At 38.8% G+C, this 19285-nt stretch overlaps 1 protein-coding gene across 1 annotated transcript in view; it reads right to left on the bottom strand.

Moving 5' to 3' along the window:
* LOC126334791 (uncharacterized) overlaps positions 1-19285 on the bottom strand; it is a 176137-nt gene that overhangs the window by 91491 nt on the left and 65361 nt on the right. The window lies entirely within an intron of this gene.

The raw sequence follows: 19285 nt of genomic DNA, 5'->3' as shown, positions 1-19285 counted from the left end.
CATCTTCAATACACAACTCCCAGTAAGTCATACACAGAATCCTAAATAACCATCAATAAACACAAAAAAATTACATCTGCTATTTCCTTCACCTCACTGCACACGGAGTTCTTATACAGGTTCATTTACACTTTGCCATGTGCTCCTCCATATCACCCTTTTTCCATTTTCCTCTGGTTCCATTCTGACCATCCCTGGGATCAACACTGGGGCATCTCTGGATGTTTGCAAGCATCTAACATGCATTATAGTTAACTTTGGCCACAAATGTACCTAAAGTTGACTGATGATGTAGTTTCTATTACCTGATATGGATGTTGGTACCTCATCACAAATTTCTTCATCTTGCCTTGCCAGGAAACTCACCATGGCACATGAGAGCTATCTTTGTAGTCCTGTGTCATCTCTCAACCAGCTCACTGCTTCGCGGATAACAAGATGTGGTGCATGTGAAATTGATACCACACAGGAGGCACAGAGCTGTGAAGAGGGGCAGTTGAACTGCCAGCCCTGGTCTATGGTTATCTTTTCTGGAATCACAAATCACACATCCACATACCTATAAATGTACACATTGTTGTTTCTGCTGTAATATCATGAATGGGTACCACCTTGACCCATCTCAGTGTTTTATTAAAAGCCAAAAGCAGGTACCAAAAGTCATCTGGCTGAGGAAGAGGTCCTACATTCAAGAGTCTGAATTGTGCTTTGGGTATTGGTGTGTGACTGGGCTGTGGCTGGGCATGTCGCACTGTTTTGCTTCATTGACAGGGTAGGTAGCCTTGTGCCCAGGGTCTGCAGCTTTGCTTAACCCCATGTCACATGAACCTGGTTGTGTAGTCTGTTGAACACTTCCTGTCACATACTGAGCAGTGCAGTGAGGTGTACCCGGTCTTGGGACATGATGCACAGCAGTTTAGTATTGGGTAAGGTTCCACATCTGATTTGAAGACTGGTCACCTGATCTGTCATGAGTTCATCAATGGAAAGATCATAGGCTTGCTTTGTCGGTTCCTCTTACCTCTTCGTAACAGTGCTCAACTGATTCAGAAAGAATCTTGCACTATTCTGCTTGTTATATCTCTGCAGAAAACCCTTTTTCAACTGCTCAGATGTCTCCATGTTATTTAGTGCTTCTGTGCATCTCGCAATAGTCTTTGCCTCTCCCATTAAATGTAACTTCAATACTGCAACATTTGGTTATCAGACCAACCCCCAACACTTGCTGATGTTGTCAGGTCTTCCATGAACATTACTCCCTCAGGCAACTGTCCAGAAAAGGGACTGACAAGGTTAGCAGCAGCTGGATCTATTCCAAGGCTTTGTGTGCTGGGCAATACTAATTCCTTCTCTCTGGCTGCAAGATCATTAAACAAGGGTGTATTCTTTGCTCTTCATCATGTTACCTCATTAGTTAATGCCTGAACTGCCTCCAGCCCATTGACACTCCACATCTCTGACTCTGCCATTGCAATGCCTTTGTCCTTCATTCATACAAAATAAAAATATGCAATAATTACTTACTGAGAAAAGAGAACAACTATGACTTGTGTCTTATCATCAACAATCTTCATTCTGTAGACGGCTTCACAACATGACCAAAATGAAGGCACTTAAAACAAGTTGCAGATTCAGCACATGATGTAGAATGCCCAAGCAGATTACACAGTGAACACCAGAGAGGCTCTGAATACTGATAGTTAGCACAGCCCCAAAATTCAGGCACATAGTCAATTCTTCTGGCCAAAACAAAGAACCCCCAACTTACAATGACACTCCCTCTTAGATCCCAGGCCTGTCACACACATAAAAGTAACAAATGGTTTCTCCACTTACCCCACCATGCTGATAGTGCAGGTTATGGTCCAGACATCACACTGTATGGAAAATGCACTCCCTGCTTCCCACCCTCAACTCCAGATGTGGAGTGAGGTGGCTAAGCTGTCAGAAGGTTGAGTGGCTGCATGGTTTGACTCGATGGCAAGCGGATAAGGCCCACAAAAATGTGGCCCTCAAAATTAACACTTTATTTACAACTCATACATTGATTCTGCAGCCTGGTGGGGAGGCATTCATACCCCTGGCCCTTAGGAGTGGGCCAGCCGGCAGTCAGTGTCTGCTCAGCAGGCACAAATACATGCTGGTGCCCACCTTCATTGACATCTGCATCTGGCACCAGACATGCAGCTACCTTGCATGAGCCACAGCACTGACCTCAGTGGTGCAAGCTGAAATCTTACAGAGGTAGTAGTCCCACCTTGATGAATGAACAAACCCAGGCAGCCAAGACAATTGGTAAGAAACACTCACATCACATTGTTGGGAGATGGCTGCTGTGCCTGGTGTGCAATCTACTGTTTCTTGGCAAGAGTCTGGACACTGCTGGTGTGGACCGGCAGGCCTGCTGTGCTGTAGCACCAACTCTGGGAACTCAAACCTATGACTGCAGAGAGTGGCTTATGTCCTCTTCTCATCTGGAGTAGCCCCCACATCCTCATGTAGCTCCTGTGTCCTCATGGTATTGCTGGACTGCAAATGAATCTGCTAAAAAAATCATTAGTTATTTATACAAGATAGCAGCAAACTTGTTATACTAATGTGCTACTCCTGGTCATGTACTTGAATAACACCATCAAAACACGATGATGGAGACATCACCTTACCTCTACCATGCATTACTGCTGCTCTGGCAAGCCAGTCTCACAACAACTTCACACACTTGTCTGAGCACAAATGTCAACATGCTGCACTCTATGGCCACTGGCAGCTAATGCAATGTTCTACTGCACATTCTCACAAATTTTACCCTTAATCTGGTAGCAGCACTACTAGTTCACTTGACTGTGTGTGGTGTGTTAGTGATAGGGCTAGGTGTCCTGTGCAGCAGAGACAGGCATAAAAGAAAATGCATGGTGTTATAGCGATCCCTCCTTCACTGAAACTGAGCCACTGGGACTCACTTCAGCTATTGGGAAACGTGCTTTGTCCTGTGTAAAGACGAGTCAAACACAAAAGGGTAGGAGTCTGTAAATCATCAGCAGTCCAAACATATGCAAATTATCATACCTCATAGGGAAATGACAGAAAGGGAGAGGAAGAAACACCAGGTGCAATCATTGTTATGCCTGGGGGCTTCATTCAACATGTTGAAGAGGCTTTTCTGGCAGCCTTTGAGAGAACAATATGCAACCAAATGCAGATTGTGCACACACATTGGAACAAATTATGTCTGTCGTTTGGGCTCTGAGGTCATACTTGGATCATTTCAGTGACTGGCAGAGATGAAAGAGAAGGTCAACCTCATGCATTTAATTTCAATTAAGCCACAATTTACAACAGTGTCCCCAGAACTGATTGTGGCACCCTGGTTCAGAATCAAGATGAAGGACTGAACCAGAGAATTTGAATGTTCTGTGGAAAGCTAAGCTGTAACTTCTAAGACCTGGGCCATAAATTTGAAAACTGTAGGATCCCCTAAATGGATCTCATGTGCACTGTAGATCAGAGGTTGTTACCCAGGTAGCTGGATGTGTTTTTTAGATAAGATGACTCCAGTGAAGAATACTGTCACTTTTCTTTGGTGGTGGTGGGAGGGTATTAAGCTTGGCAGCAGGTAGGAGTGGGGTTGGAATGTTATAGGTTTCAAATTTTAGTGAAACCATGCTACGAAAACAGCAATGCTACTAATGTTTAAAATTTTGCTTCATCTATGATATTTCATTAAATTGTAAGTACTAAGTAGGCATAGCCTACATTAATTAATTATTTTTAAGAATAAATTTTGAGAAACAATAAAGTAACATTATTACATGCAATAACTTACACTTACAGAGAATGAATATGTCAAGGCTTTTTTGTAATATATCTGTTGATGAGATCATTAATGAAATTTTCTGTGGGTTTCTTGTCCCTTGTGTTTACACCTTCATACAAGCCTGAAGCATATCCTGACTCATCCTATTTCTTAATTTTTTCCACCAGCCTATCCACTGTTCTGAATGACCTTTCTAAACTGGGAGTGGAAAAATGAATGCACAGTGCACATTCAGCAAGTGTCATTAGTGCTTCATAGCCAATGTTGGCTGCCAAGATAAAAGACACAACATTTATTTATATTTATTTACATTTTTGTGGGTAGCAATCAAGATGATGACTTTTTCAAATGTTTGAGTAGATTAATATAGGTAACACTTATACAAAGTAGTTACATTCATCTTAATATTCTGCTCATATTACATGTTACAACAGAGGACAGGTAGATTAGAATTCACTGAGTGAATATAAACATTACTAAGAAGGCTTTTAATTCCCTGAGGAACAACTTTGGTTCTCAAGTTTTCAAAACATGTGGCAGGGTGCTGAACTATATCTGCCCATTAATATAAGGTCTTTTGTAGATTATTTTTGATTTTGTCCTCTGCCTGATGTAGTTATCCTTACTTCTGGTATCATTGTTATGTGTATGACTGCACTTTCTTACTTTGTTTTTACTATTCAGAAAAATATAATATGCTTATACAAATATAAGGAGTATACTGTTAAATATTTATGTTGGACAAAGGTTTCACTACAGGACTCTCTGGACTTTAGTTCATGCATTAACCTAATGGCTCTTTTCTGCAATCCTAATATTCTATACAGGTGCCAGTCTGCCATACAACCCCACAGTTCAACATCATAATTAAGGAATGGATAAACTGTTCCATAGTAAACAATTTTTAGTGTTTGACTTGGGAATATTTTTGCCAGATGAACGCTGCTTATTTTCTCATGTACAGAAGTAATATGGCTTACCCAACAGAGATTTTTGTCCAGGTGGACACTAAGAAATTTAATGTTATCTGTTTCTGCTGATGTAATGTCACAAATATTGTTTATTTCAGCCTCATGAGAAGCAGTTGCTTTAAATGTTAGCAGCTTTAGAAGACTGGAAATCTATTACCTTATTATCTATTTTACATGAAAGTTCAGTACACTGTTTGTGATCTGTAAAGTTTGTGTTAATAATTGCATAGAGATGAGTCCTTGAACTTCTTAATGAACAACCCATGGTTGACTGAGTCAAAGGCTTTGAAAAGATCTAAGAACATGCCTGCTGTCTTCATACCTTGAACTAGGAGGGATTACGTGTTATGGTGAAATTCATCAACTGCAGTGGTTGTCCACCAATCTTTCCTAAAGCCATGCTGTATTCCTGTTAACAATTTGTTCTTTGTAAGATAAGCAGAGAGCTGAGAAAGTACAGCTATTTCAAAAACCTTACTAAAGGTAGGGATCAGTGATATTAGGCAGTAGTTTGAAACCTCTTTTGTATTCTCCTTCTTATGCACAGCTTGAACAATGCTTATTTTTAGACTACTAGGATTAATGCCTTCCGTAATACTACAGTTTATGAGGTATGTTAGTCATTTAACTATTTCTTTTGTGCATTTTTAAATACTACACTCAACATACCATCCCATCCAGCTGAGTATTTGTTTTTTAATGTGAGAATTATCTTACTTATATCATTTTCTTTAACCTCTTCAAATTCTCAAAACTCACTGTTTGAGGGATGTGATTCAGTATCTCTCAGTACATTTCTAAAGTTTATTAAAAAGGTTACATAATGCTTTTGGTTCTTTTATAATATTACCAACCTGTATAATGCATATTGGTTTGCTGTCACTAGTTGTGGAGGTGTTTTGATACTCGTTGACCAGTTTCTAGGATGTCTTGCTTAGATTTGTAGATTGTGAGATTTCATTACTGTGAACTTGTTTGCTAAGGTTTGAAAGTTCTATTTTAAAGTTTTTCTTAGCTGTGTTATATTTTTGTTGAAAAATCTGTAGTCTTGTTGATTTGTATATGGCAGCTAGGTCATGAACATTTTGCTTGAGTTTAACAAGGTTGGCTGGAAGTCTCAGTTTGTTATTTCTTCCACTCTGTGTATTGGGCCTGACTGCATTTGTTTAATGGGGCAACAGGAACCAAAGTGTCTCAGTAGAATGCTATAAAACTCATCTGATCCTTCCATATGGTAGGTTCTATTCCACTTATCCTCAGCTAGTTTAAATTTCTGAGAAGTTATGTTACTATTGCTCATTACTTGTTTCTTTGCAAAAGTTATTGGTATTAATTTAGGAACTATTCTTCTATATTATATCTGCTGTGCAAGGTGGATTAGGAATGACAGTCTATCTTCTTATACTTAACACTGTCTTCAGCAATCTTGGTAATTGCCTAATATATTCTGGTAGAACCAGAATCTGAGACCCTGGTATCCACAGTCACCATATTTCTAACATTGTATGAAGTTAATACATCTACAAGTTTCATGTTAACTATGTTGGTGGAGTTTGCATCAATGTTCAGGTCTGCAAGTACTGTAAGGTCCTAGGGACAAGTTTGCTTAATTAGGGCATAGAAGCTGTTGAGAAAATAAATTACACCTGCACAAGGTGGTCCTATTACTTTATGTTTTGCTACATTGATTCTATGCTCTTTTAGTTGAATTGCAGCACCATTTGATGTCTGCTTGTGTCTGTATATCTGTGGATGGATATGTGTGTGTGTGTGCGAGTGTATACCTGTCCTTTTTTCCCCCTAAGGTAAGTCTTTCCACTCCCGGGATTGGAATGACTCCTTACCCTCTCCCTTAAAACCCACATCCTTTCGTCTTTCCCTCTCCTTCCCTCTTTCCTGACGAAGCAACCGTTGGTTGTGAAAGCTTGAATTTTGTGTGTGTGTTTGTGTTTTTTGTGTGTCTATCAACATGCCAATGCTTTCGCTTGGTAAGTTACATCATTTTGTTTTTAGATATATTTTTCCCATGTGGAATGTTTCCCTTTATTATATTCACATAAAAAAAACATAGTAACTTATGACCATAATATTAATGAGACACTGTTGGAATCAGTCATAAGCTGCTAATTCTTGGGAATAAGTTGATATTGTTTACAAGAAATGACATTAAAGAATATACCTATTGAGAAGCCAATGTCAGAATATCCAGACAAGTGAACAGGGGTCAACAAGAGGTTCACGAACTTACACCTGTTATTGCCCAAACTGCCCATTTCTGAGCCAAAAATGCCCATTGAAAATGGGAAGAGTTACCCCAAAATATAATACCAAATGACATAAGTGAATGAAAATAAACAAAGTAGACTACTTTTTGTGTCAAACTATCACTTACTTCAGATACCGTATGAATAGTAAAAATGGTAGCATTAAGTCTTTGAACAAGATTCTGAATGTGGTGTTTGCATGACAGTTTACAATCTATCTAAACAGCTAGAAGTTTGAACTCTTCAGTTTCAGTAATCATATGCCCATTCTGTGAAATTAAAATGTCGGGTTTTGTTGAATTGTGTGTTAGAAACTGAAAAAAACTTTGTCTTACTGTGATTTAGTATTAGTTTATTTTCTACAAGCCATGAACTTATGTCATGAACTGCACTACTTCAAACAGAGCCAACATTGCACACAACATCCCCTGCTACCAAACCAGCATCATCAGCAAACAGAAATATTTTAGAACTACCTCTAATACTAGAGGGCATATCATTTATATAAATACGGAACAGGAGTGGCCCCAGCACTGCTCTCTGAGCCACCCCCCATTTGACTGTGCCCCACTCACACCACACATCAAAGCCATTCTCAGTACTGTGAATAATTACATTTTGCTGTCTGTTGTTGACGTAAGAGGTGAACCAACTGTGAGCTACTTCACGTATTCCATAATGGTCCAGCTCCTGGAGCAATATCAACACAATCAAATGCCTTAGTTAAATCAAAAAAGATACCTAATGTTTGAAACTTTTTTTAAAATACACCCAGTACCTCACAGAGGAAAGAGATGGCACTTGCAGTTGTTATACCACTTCTTAAGCTAAAGTGTAGATCTGATAGCAAATTATGTGAAATAAAATGATCAATTATCCTTAAATACATAACCTTTTCAATAACTTTAGCAAACACTGATGGCACATAAATAAGTCTAAAATTGTCTACATTATCCCCTTCTCCTTACAAAGTGGGTTTACTACTGAGTACTTTAAGTGTTCAGGAAACTGATCATTCTTAAAGGAAAAATTACAAATGTGGGTATGTACAGGACTAACAAATGTAGCATAGTACTTTAATATTCTTCTAGACACTCCATCACATCCATGAGAGTCCTTGGTCTTGAGTGATTTAATTATTGACTCAATTTCCCCCTTGTCAATATCACAGAGGAGTAGTTCTAGAAAGATCTGCTAATGATATTTTCATGGATATTAATAAATGGTTTAAAGCCAACTCACTGACATTAAACTTCGAAAAGACTCACTATATGCAATTCAGAACCTGTAAGAGGTTTCCACTCAGCATACACATAAAGTACGAAGAAGAGCAGATAGAAGAGGTTGACAGTCTTAAATTCCTGGGATTATAACTTGAAAATAAATTCAGTTGGGAGGTGCACACTACAGAACTGCAGAAACGCCTTAACAAATCTGTATTTGCAATTCGAGTATTAGCAGACATAGGCGACATAAAAGTGAAAAAGCTTGCATACTGTCATATGGTATAATATTTTGGGGTAACTCTTCAAGCCAAACAAAATTTTTCCGAGTCCAAAAGCATGTAATATGTATTATTTGTGGAGTAAACTCACGGACGTCTTGTAGAAACCTCTTCAAAGAACTGGGTACACTAACTACTGTCTCTCAGTATATTTACTCCTTAATGAAATTTGTCCTAAATAATATATCTCATTTTCCAACAAACAGCTCAGTTCATACATACAATACCAGGAACAAAAATGATCTGTACAAGGACTTAAAAGCACTTACTTTAGTTCAAAAAGGGGTCCACTACTCAGGAACACTCATCTTCAATATTTGCCAGCAAACATAAAAAATTTAGTTACAGATAGAGATCAGTTTAAAAGGAGCCTGGAAGACTTACTAGTGGCCAACTCCTTCTACTCCATTGACAAATTTTTTAATAGAAACAAATGATGTGTTGTATATATTTATACTATTAGTATTGCTATTTCAGCTCAAAAAATATATATATAAAAAATAAAAAAAAGGTGACATGTTCCACATCCATGAGGATCTCCTCAACACGGATCTATGGAACGAAAAACTAATCTATCTATCTATCTTGAGGAATATAGTGCCAAGTCTAATTTTATGCTTAGTTTTGAGTATGTAATTAATTCCCTTTTTTGCCATCCCTAGTTAATAACTTTTCCTACATATCATTATAGTGTGAAATCAGTAATTGTTTTGTGACTTTGAATCTATTGTTGACTTATAAACGAATATAAATTCTGTACTAATAATAAATGTTTGGAAGAAGAACTACTACAATTCTTGAAGTATTTATTTGGCTCTATTTGAAAACATATTACCAAAGTCAGCTCTTATTTAATTCCAAAATAATTACCAAGTTTCTCAAAAGTATTGTTTTTTATAGCTATATCCGCTAATTTCATTACTGAAACAAATAATTGACATTTGTGGTAGAAGGAACTGTTAAAAAAGGAATTTTTCAATGTATTCAGTTAATTGAATGAGTTATGTTTTAATTGTAATGCCTGTAACTTAAACATCAAACAATGTATAGTTTCAGTGCCTACTATTGTGAGGATATATAAAGGACCAAATTTTGGTCCTGATAGAGTCAGTCCACAGTCAATTTTCAGACATGAAACATGTATTGGTTAGATTAACAACAATGCATCAACTTAACAGTGGAATAAATAGGCCATGTGTTAGAACAACTAATAAAACTGTCTGTTTAATTTATTTGAAAAATAGTGGCACACATATCGTATTATTCTGCAAGAACTTTGAACTAGGTGTTTGCTGCTCATGGATGTTCAGCAGCAAACTATTTGTAGCAGTATGCTGATGCTGCCTGCTACCTATTAATGAGGCTTATCAACATTTACCAATAATGTACTGGCCATATAACTGTGTAATATTCGGGGGGGGGGGGGGGGTTGTGAACAATAAAAGAAAAGAACAGTGAAACGCAATTGCGCAACTGTCAGCTACAACATTTACAATAGTCAGTGTTGAACTTCCACCCCCCATTTTTCAGCCAGTATAACAATGCAGTATGTCAACACCGAGGACTATCAACAAAGAATTAAATCTGGAGAACACCACAGACTGACCATATGGTTTTAATTTTATCCTATACATTAGCTATTCCATTTGGATACCACATACTCTTTGCCTTCCTAATAACATTTTTAAGTACCTTATAGTACTACTTGCAATTGGCCGCCTTCCTAATAATAATTTTAAGCACCTTATAATACTATTTGCAATGGGCTACTGTAGCTTGATTGTGACTGTTATAACATTTTGATATATATCCCACTTTGTTCTACATTATATTTTTATCCCACTAGTCAGCCACCCAGGCTGCCTTTTACTGGTAGTATCCTGTTTAGATCATTCTAATGGAAAGAAACTTTAAAAGAGCATGAGAAATGTGTTGTGGAAAGCATTATATTTGTCACTTGTGTCACCAGCACTGTAAACATCCTGCCAATCATGTTTCTTAATGAGGTTTAAAAAACTCCCTATTGTCATTGGATTGGCTTTTCTACATAGTCTGTAATTATGTATAGTTTTGTAGGGGTATGTAATTACACAGACTCAGTTGAGGGTAAATTTGGTGGCAGGTTTGGCTTGTTGGTAGAATACTGTGGAAATGAAATCAGCCTACAAAGGATATTGCTTACAAATCAGATGTGCAACCCTCCTAGAATACTGCTCAATTCTGTGAGACTAGCAGAGGATATTGAACATAAATAGAGAAGGGCAACACAAATGATCACAGGTCCGCTTGATCCAAAGGGAGTGCTGCAGAAACGCTGAAGAAAGTAAACGGGCATACTCTTGAAGATAGACAAAAACTATGCTGAGGAAGCCTATGTACAAACTTTCAAGAATTGACTTTAAACAATGAGTTTACGAGTATACTACAATCCCCTATGTAACACTCACATGGGTTTCACAAGGACAAGATTAATTATAGTACATATGAAGGTACATTAAACAATCATTTTTCCTGTGCTCCACATTTGAATGTAACAAGATAAAACCCTATAACTCATACAACAGGACATGCTCTCTGCCATGAATTTCACAATGGTTTGCAGAGTACGGACTTATGTAGATGTAACTGATAATTGAAATTAATATTGTAATTGGTAATGCTAATTTTGTCTGAGCTAATAGATTATCTTCAAAATATTGACACTACACATTACAGAGGTCAACATTCAGACTTCACATCAACATGTTTCAATTTTTCTGAAACTCTGCTTAACAGGAAAATTAATATTGAAATGTGTACATCCCCGAAATCTCCATAGCAGATTTAGCCATTGTACTTGGTAAATATGAGCTTCTACAACAATAATATCATTGCTCTAATTTTTCTCAACTGAAGAATACCCTTCAATAATTAAGTAACCCATTAACAAAGAAGTTGCAAAATCTACCATAATTTTCACTATTGTAGCTGTACTGATAAATGGGTTATTCACAACCTAGGTATACAAAATGATCACATAATCTTTTGCATTTTACTAACCTACTACATATTTTATAAATCAAATTATTGTTGTAACGTATAGCTCACCGAAATTAGAAAAATCTTACCTAGCAGTTTTTCAAACCTTTATGTATAAGCCGTGACCAAATAATTTCCATTTGAGGGCATTGCCACAGTACATATGCAACTTTGCATGACTCTGATGTGCATGTGTAAGTGCCGACATGTAGGCAAGGGATTAGTGTGGCATTCGTGTCTTTCTGACATGTGTGTGGTAAATGTGGAAACATGAACTATGGTAATGTTATTGCCAAACACATCCAAACAGGACAAACATGCTGTTATTCTTTTCTTGTCTGCTGAAGGACAAACACCAGTAGACATCCATCAGAGAATGAAGAATGTGTATGGTGGCAGCATGTCTGTCAAAAACCACAATTCTGAAAAGGTGCAACAATATCCAACCTTGAACAGTTCTTGGGTATACGACCGGGTAGCATAATAATTTCTCCACATAATTTCTGCAGATCTACACGCTGCCATCTTCAGGTGGTTCCTGATGAATGCTGTGCTGTTCGTCTCGGCGCCCTATATGTACTAGCTGTTCCTCTTCTGGTGTCTTTGGTGCGGCCGGCACGGCAGCTACTGGAGGCGGTGGGGAAGTGGCACCTGGGTCTGAACTGGGGTCTGCAGTCTCCCTGCTGCTGCCGTCAGGGGCGGTCCTCAATCTCTGGGACCGCATCTTTCTCTCCAGGCTGAGTGCAGGGTTCCAAGATTGACTAAGTTGAAGGCCGCTGTCTTTATTAATTAGATCGTCCTGTAGTCGGATTTCGATGGCACCTTTAGTAATGCAGTCCCAGAAGTAGGAGGATTGACAAAGTATTTTTGTTTTTTCATAGTCCATAGTATGGCCAGTCTTTATACAATGGTCAGTTACGGCTGATTTAGTGGCCTGGCGTAATTCGGAATGGCGCTTGTGTTCGCAGCACCTCTCTTCTACAGTGCGGACTGTCTCCCCAATGTATGATTTTCCGCACTGACAAGGAATTTTATAAATGCCCAGTTTTCAAAGGCCTAGGTCATCTTTCACTGAACCTAGTAGTGTCAAGGTTTTTGCAAGGGGTCAGAATACACATTTCACATTATGTTTCCCCAGGATTCTACCGATTTTTCTTGAGGTATTTCCAACAAACGGAATGCACGCCAATGACTTGTGTTCTTCTGTTTCTTCTTCTTGTTCTGTTGGCACATTCTGTCTGAGTGTGTGTCTTACTTGCTTCTGATTGTACCCATTTTTCCAAAATGTTGTCTCAAGGTGCTGCAGTTCTGCTGGAAGGTTCTCCTGGTCGCAGATCAATTGTGCCCTGTGAATACGCTGGGAAAACATCAGATTGCATATCAAGTACCTCTATGGGGAGGAAATGCTTCAACAGATGAGGATGCTGGACAAGCTGTGGAACAAGAAGGAGTGACTGCTGTGCTCACTTGCATTCCTGGTTATAAGCCAAGACGGTACTGTCATGCCACCATTCCCCAAGATAACTCACTATATAAGGACTGCAGTGGCCAGGTGCATCCTGAGACAAGCCAGCTTAGTGCTGGTAAGAGAGAGAATTCATTATACTCGCTGCTGCCTGGATGAAACTTTCAAGAAACTGCTGGATGTCCATCTCAGAATATCTTCACTTCTATCTCTGATATCATTTGAATGGGCTGACGCTGCCACCTGGACACAAGCAGACAGCGTACGAAGAAAAGCTACGAGTAAGCAGACATCGAACTTTGAATGCCTTGTAGCACAACAGACGACTAAGCAAGAACCACGTGAGCACACTGTCATCAACCTTACAGGAAGAATGATCAATGATGTAGCAATGTCAGTGCTCGAGAAAGGACTCAACTTTGCCCCGACCTCGACATCTCTACCGATTGTGGACATTATAAGCAGTGTGGAGCAGGCCACCTACACTCTGCCAGCTAATGAAGCAGAAGAAATATGCTGTGAAACATGCCATGCACTCACCAGGGCCACATCACTGAAACAGAACATCTCAAAGGAGGAGAGAGCAGCCATCCACGAGTTACGCAGCAATCGTGAGTTGGTGGTCTTGCCTGCTGACAATGGAAATGCTACAGTACTGCTCCTGCACTCAGAATATAAGACAAAAATGTATGAACTTCTCGATGATGCAGCATACAGAAGGATAGAAGGAGACCTGACAAGTCACCTTCAAAGAAGAACCATTGAACTTCTTCGCAGTACCTTTGATGTAAAAACTGTCAAGAGACTTCGACCATGAGCAACTGCACCGCCAAAACTGTATGGGCTACCAAAGGTCCACAAGGATGGGACATCTATGCGTCCAATAGTCAGCAACATAGGAGCAGCAAACTATGAACTGGCCCAACAGCTGAAGGGTCTCCTTAGTTCATTTGTGGGAAAATATGAACACCACATCCGCAATTCCATCCACTTTGTGCAACGTATGCAAGAACTTCGGCTCCAGGATAGAGACTTGTTAGTAAGCTTCGACATAATGTCTCTCTTCACTAGGGTACCACTGAAAGACTCCATCAATTTGCGATCTGACAAGAAATTCGACGACAACCTAGCAAGGCTCTTCGAGTTCACACTCACCTCAACATACTTTGTGTTCGATGGAAATTATTATGAACAGACAGATAGCATCACCATGGGATGCCCACTTTCACTGATTGTAGCCAACTTTTTTATGGAGAATTTCGAGGAGAAGGCACTAGAACAAGCCAAACTAAAACCAGCTTATTTCTTCTGCTACATGGATGACACGTCTATTGTTTGGCCACATGGACAGGACAGCTTAAATGAATTTCTCGAACACCTCAACCCGCTGCACCCCAACATACAGTTCACAATGGAGGTGGAGCAGTATGGTGCCCTACCATTTCTTGATGTCCTGGTGAAATGGAAACCTGACAGCAAGCTGGGACACAGTGTATACTGAAAACCAATACACACCAATTTGTACTTAAATGCCTTCAGTTGCCACCACAACTCCCAGTGTGAAGGCTTTTGCACACACTTGTTCACAGGGCATGATTGATCTGCGATCAGGAGAGCCTTCCAGCAGAACCGCAGCACCTTGAGACAAGAGAGAGTGTCCTAAATGCTTTCTCCGAAAATTATTTCGAGCAGTTAGTTCACGAACCCAAGCGAATTGTAAATGGTTGCGAAAACACACTTGACCTCTTAGCCACAAACAATCCTGAGCTAATAGAGAGCATTATGATTGATACAGAGATTAGTGATCACAAGGTCGTTGTAGCTCGGCTCAATACCATTTCTTCCAAATCCACCAGAAACAAACACAAAATAATTTTATTTTAAAAAACGGATAAAGTGTCACTAGAAGCCTTCCTAAGAGACAATCTCCATTCCTTCCGAACTGACTATGCAAATGTAAACAAGATGTGGCTCAAATTCAAAGATACAGTAGCAACAGCAATTGAGAGATTCATACCTCATAAACTAGTAAGAGATGGAACTGATCCCCCATGGTACACAAAACAGGTCCGAACACTGTTGCAGAGGCAATGAAAAAAGCATGAAAAGTTCAGAAGAACGCAAAATCCTGAAGGTTGACTAAAATTTACAGACACGCAAAATTTGGCACAGATTTCAATGCGAGATGCCTTTAATAGGTTTCACAACGAAACATTGTCTTGAAATTTGGTAGAAAATCCAAAGAAATTCTGGTCGTATGTAAAGTACACAAGTGGCAAGACACAGTCAATACCTTCGCTGCGCATTGCCGATGGCACTGTTACTAACGACTGTGCCACTAAAGCGGAGTTATTGAACGCAGTTTTCTGAAATTCCTTCACCAGGGAAGACAAATGGAATCTTCCAGAATTTGAAACATGAACAGCTGATAGCATGAGTTTCTTAGAAGTAGATACCTTAGGGGTTGTGAAGCAACTCAAATCGCTTGATATGGGCAAGTCTTCAGGTCCAGATTGTATACCGATTAGGTTCCTTTCAGATTATGCTGACACAATAGCTCCCTACTTAGCAATCATATAGAACCACTCGCTCACTGATAGATCTGTACCTACAGATTGGAAAAAAGTGCAGGTTGCACCAGTGTTTAAGAAGGGTAGTAGGAGTAATCCATCAAACTACAGTCCTATATCTTTGATGTCGGTTTGCAGTACGGTTTTGGAGCACATACTGTATTCAAACAATATGAATCACCTCAAAGGGAGCGATCTATTGATTAATCAGCATGGCTTCAGAAAACATCAGTCTTGTGCAACGCAGCTAGCTCTTTATTCGCACGAAGTAATGGCTGCTATTGACAGGGGATATCAAGTTGATTCCTTACTTCTAGATTTCTGGAAAGCTTTTGACACCATTCCTCACAAGCAACTTCTAATCAAGCTGCGGGTCTACGGGGTATCGTCTCAGTTGTGTGACTGGATTCGTGAATTCCTGTCAGGAAGGTCGCAGTTCATAGTAATAGGCGGCAAATCATAGAGTAAAACTGAAGTGATATCAGGTGTTCCCCAGGGAAGCGTCCTGCAGCCTCTGCTGTTCCTGATCTATATAAATGACCCTGGTGACAATCTGAGCAGTTCTCTTAGGTTGTTCGCAGATGATGCTGTAATTTACCATCTAGTAAGGTCATCCGAAGACCAGTATCAGTTTAAAAGCGATTTAGAAAAGATTGCTCTGTGGTGTGGCAGGTGGCAGTTGACGCTAAATAACGAAAAGTGTGAGGTGATCCACATGAGTTCCAAAAGAAATCCATTGGAATTCGATTACTCAATAAATAGTACAATTCTCAAGGCTGTCAGTTCAACAAAGTACCTGGGTGTTAAAATTACGAACAACTTAAGTTGGAAAGACCACATAAATAATATTGTCGGGAAGGCGAACCAAACATTGCGTTTCATTGGCAGGACACTTAGAAGATGCAACAAGTTCACTAAAGAGACAGCTTACACTACACTCGTTCGTCCTCTGTTAGCATATTGCTGTGTGGTGTGGGATGCTTACCAGGTGGGGTTGACGGAAGACCTCAAAAGGGTGCAAAAAAGGGCAGCTTGTTTTGTATTATCACGTAATAGGGGAGAGAGTGTGGCAGATATGATACGCGAATTGGGATGGAAGTCATTACAGCAAACACGTTTTTCGTCGGGGTAAGATACATTTATGAAATTTCAGTCACCAGCTTCCTCTTCCAAAAGCGAAAATATTTTGTTGAGCCCAACCTACATAGGTAGGAATGATCATCAAAATAAAATAGGAGAAATCAGAGCTCGAACAGAAAGGTTAAGGTGTTCGTTTTTCCTGCGTGCTGTTCAGGAGTGGAGTGGTAGATAGTATGATTGTGGCTCGATGAACCCTCTGCCAAGCACTTAAATGTGAATTGCAGAGTAATCATGTAGATGTAGATGTAGTGAAACAGCGAAATCATTGTGTGTTGCATCGTGGATTCCTCCACAAATATTTGTTCATTTCTTGGAAACGGTGTGTATACTTGTGGTAATTTTGATGCTGTGACAGAAGACCTCCAATTTTACAGTCTGGGACCCCTTGTTTACCTGTCATAATGCGCTTATTCAGTGCAAAAGAAATCCATCGATCAGCACCTGCCAATAAGGTAAGTTCCTTATAAAACACTTCTCCATTTATTCAGAGTTGAGTGCAGTTTAGTAAAAATTTTTGTAGGTTTGCACATGCATACTAAGTGTCAACACACTTCACTTTTGAAAAAGAATCACTTTTACACAAGTTCCTTGCCTAACTGTCATCCAGCTGTATTAATCACTTATTATGTGTAAACTGTCTGTTTTTGGATGCTGTCATTCTTTAAACAAATCATTATTTACATAGTTACAATTTTAATACATTCATATATTACATATTATTTCTGGTATTCCACTCACACTTACTTCTTATAGAGTTTTATTTTGGGAATGATTAAAACACTACATTTGCTTGGATTATTTTCGTAAATTACATCAGTAAGCAGCTCTTTTTTTCAGCTGTTCTGCCCAGTACACTACCAGCTTCACTTACCCTTACCCTGTAAAGAGAAGTATCTGAAAAATTCTATAAAGCTTGCGATATTTATGCACCTACTCTGTATCCTGTTTTCATCTTAGCTGTCATTGTCCATATCCTTAAATGTATCTTACACCTCCTGTAGTTCACTTTCTGTAAACACCTGAACATATCTGTATATAGTTGGTTAACATTATTATTTTATGTAGATGTTACTTGAACTCTCTTGTACATTTCCTTAGTTCAACAACGCAAATATATATATATATATATATATATATATATATATATATATATATATATATATATATATATATATATATATATATATATATATTAGATGTAGTTGACCTTAAGTTTATAATTATAATGTAATTATTCCTTCTTTCTTCCTATATGCTTATAATTCTTATAAATATGCATGTGGGTGAGATGCATATAATTGCGCTAGCTGGTGGTCATTTATGATGTCAGCCATCTAATAATTAAACCTCCTGCAGCCATGTTTATATGCACATGTGTTTGAGTCGATGCTTTCACCTCATCTGCTGACGTAGCTCACCACTGCGATTACACCACAGTGTGTGTCAAAAGTCCTGCTCTGCTTTGCCACTCCTTGTGTCAAGCGAAGTGTTATATCGTTTAATATCTATCTCATTTTCACTTACCTGCAACTTTATGTATCAAAATACAAGTAAAATCTCTTATATCTAAACATGTTTCCTTAACACTAGTATTCAAAAGAAAACCAGTCCTCTTGTAAATTGATCTATAAGCTCCAGATTATGGGATTTTGGAAATTATACATGGTAGTGTATAAAGTGATTGCTACTTCTTGTTTAACTTTCCTATTTTTGTTGACTTTGGATGGGTTTGTAACAGAACTCAATGGCCTTCACTAAACTGTGTATAACGCTTCAGTTTCTAATCATAGTTTTCTTCCTATATTCAGCCCTGTTTTCCAGTGTGATTAATGCTTTTTTTAATTTTCTCCTCTGTCATTTCCACCACTGGTATTTTTGGTAGGGGTTGTCCTTTCGTCTGGTGTAAAACATTAATTCATTTGGTGTGAAACCTCTGGAAGAATTTGTAAGATTGTTAATAACCTGCATGAAAGGTGTGACACATTCTACCCTTCCTTAAATACTCTTTCTATAGGTGAGACCTTGGAGTGGACTCTTGATACTAAGTTGTATTTTATACCATGTGATATCAGAAATTGCTTCCATTTCTGTCCTATAAAATATGGGAAATTATCAGTCCTCCTCAAGTAATCTTCTTGATACTTTACCTGATGGAGGTTGCTGTTGTACTTCGTACAGCGTACATCTTGATGTGCTTTGTAAAAACATCATGGAGTGCTACTATGTATCTTACTTCACCCTTGCCTCTTGGATAGGGGCCAGCCACATCCAGAGACAAGGAATCTAAAGGGTTCTTAGTTAAAATCGGGTGAAGTTCAATATGTTTAGAAGAGTTAGAATGTTTTGCCTTCTGACACACTGAACATTTTCATAGTACTTGAAGTACTTGTCATCTCAAATTTAGAAAGTAGCCATGTTTACCTGTCTCCTTGGTACTTTTACTTACCCCATAGTGTCCCCACACTTCATGGGTGTACACTATGAATTCCTCAATGTACTTCTCACAAAGACAAACACGCAATTGTTCTGAGTAAGGATG

The sequence above is a fragment of the Schistocerca gregaria genome, chromosome 2 (genome assembly GCF_023897955.1).
Source record: "Schistocerca gregaria isolate iqSchGreg1 chromosome 2, iqSchGreg1.2, whole genome shotgun sequence".
In the NCBI taxonomy this organism is placed as follows: domain Eukaryota; kingdom Metazoa; phylum Arthropoda; class Insecta; order Orthoptera; family Acrididae; genus Schistocerca; species Schistocerca gregaria.
This window is presented reverse-complemented; position numbering and strand designations above follow the sequence as displayed.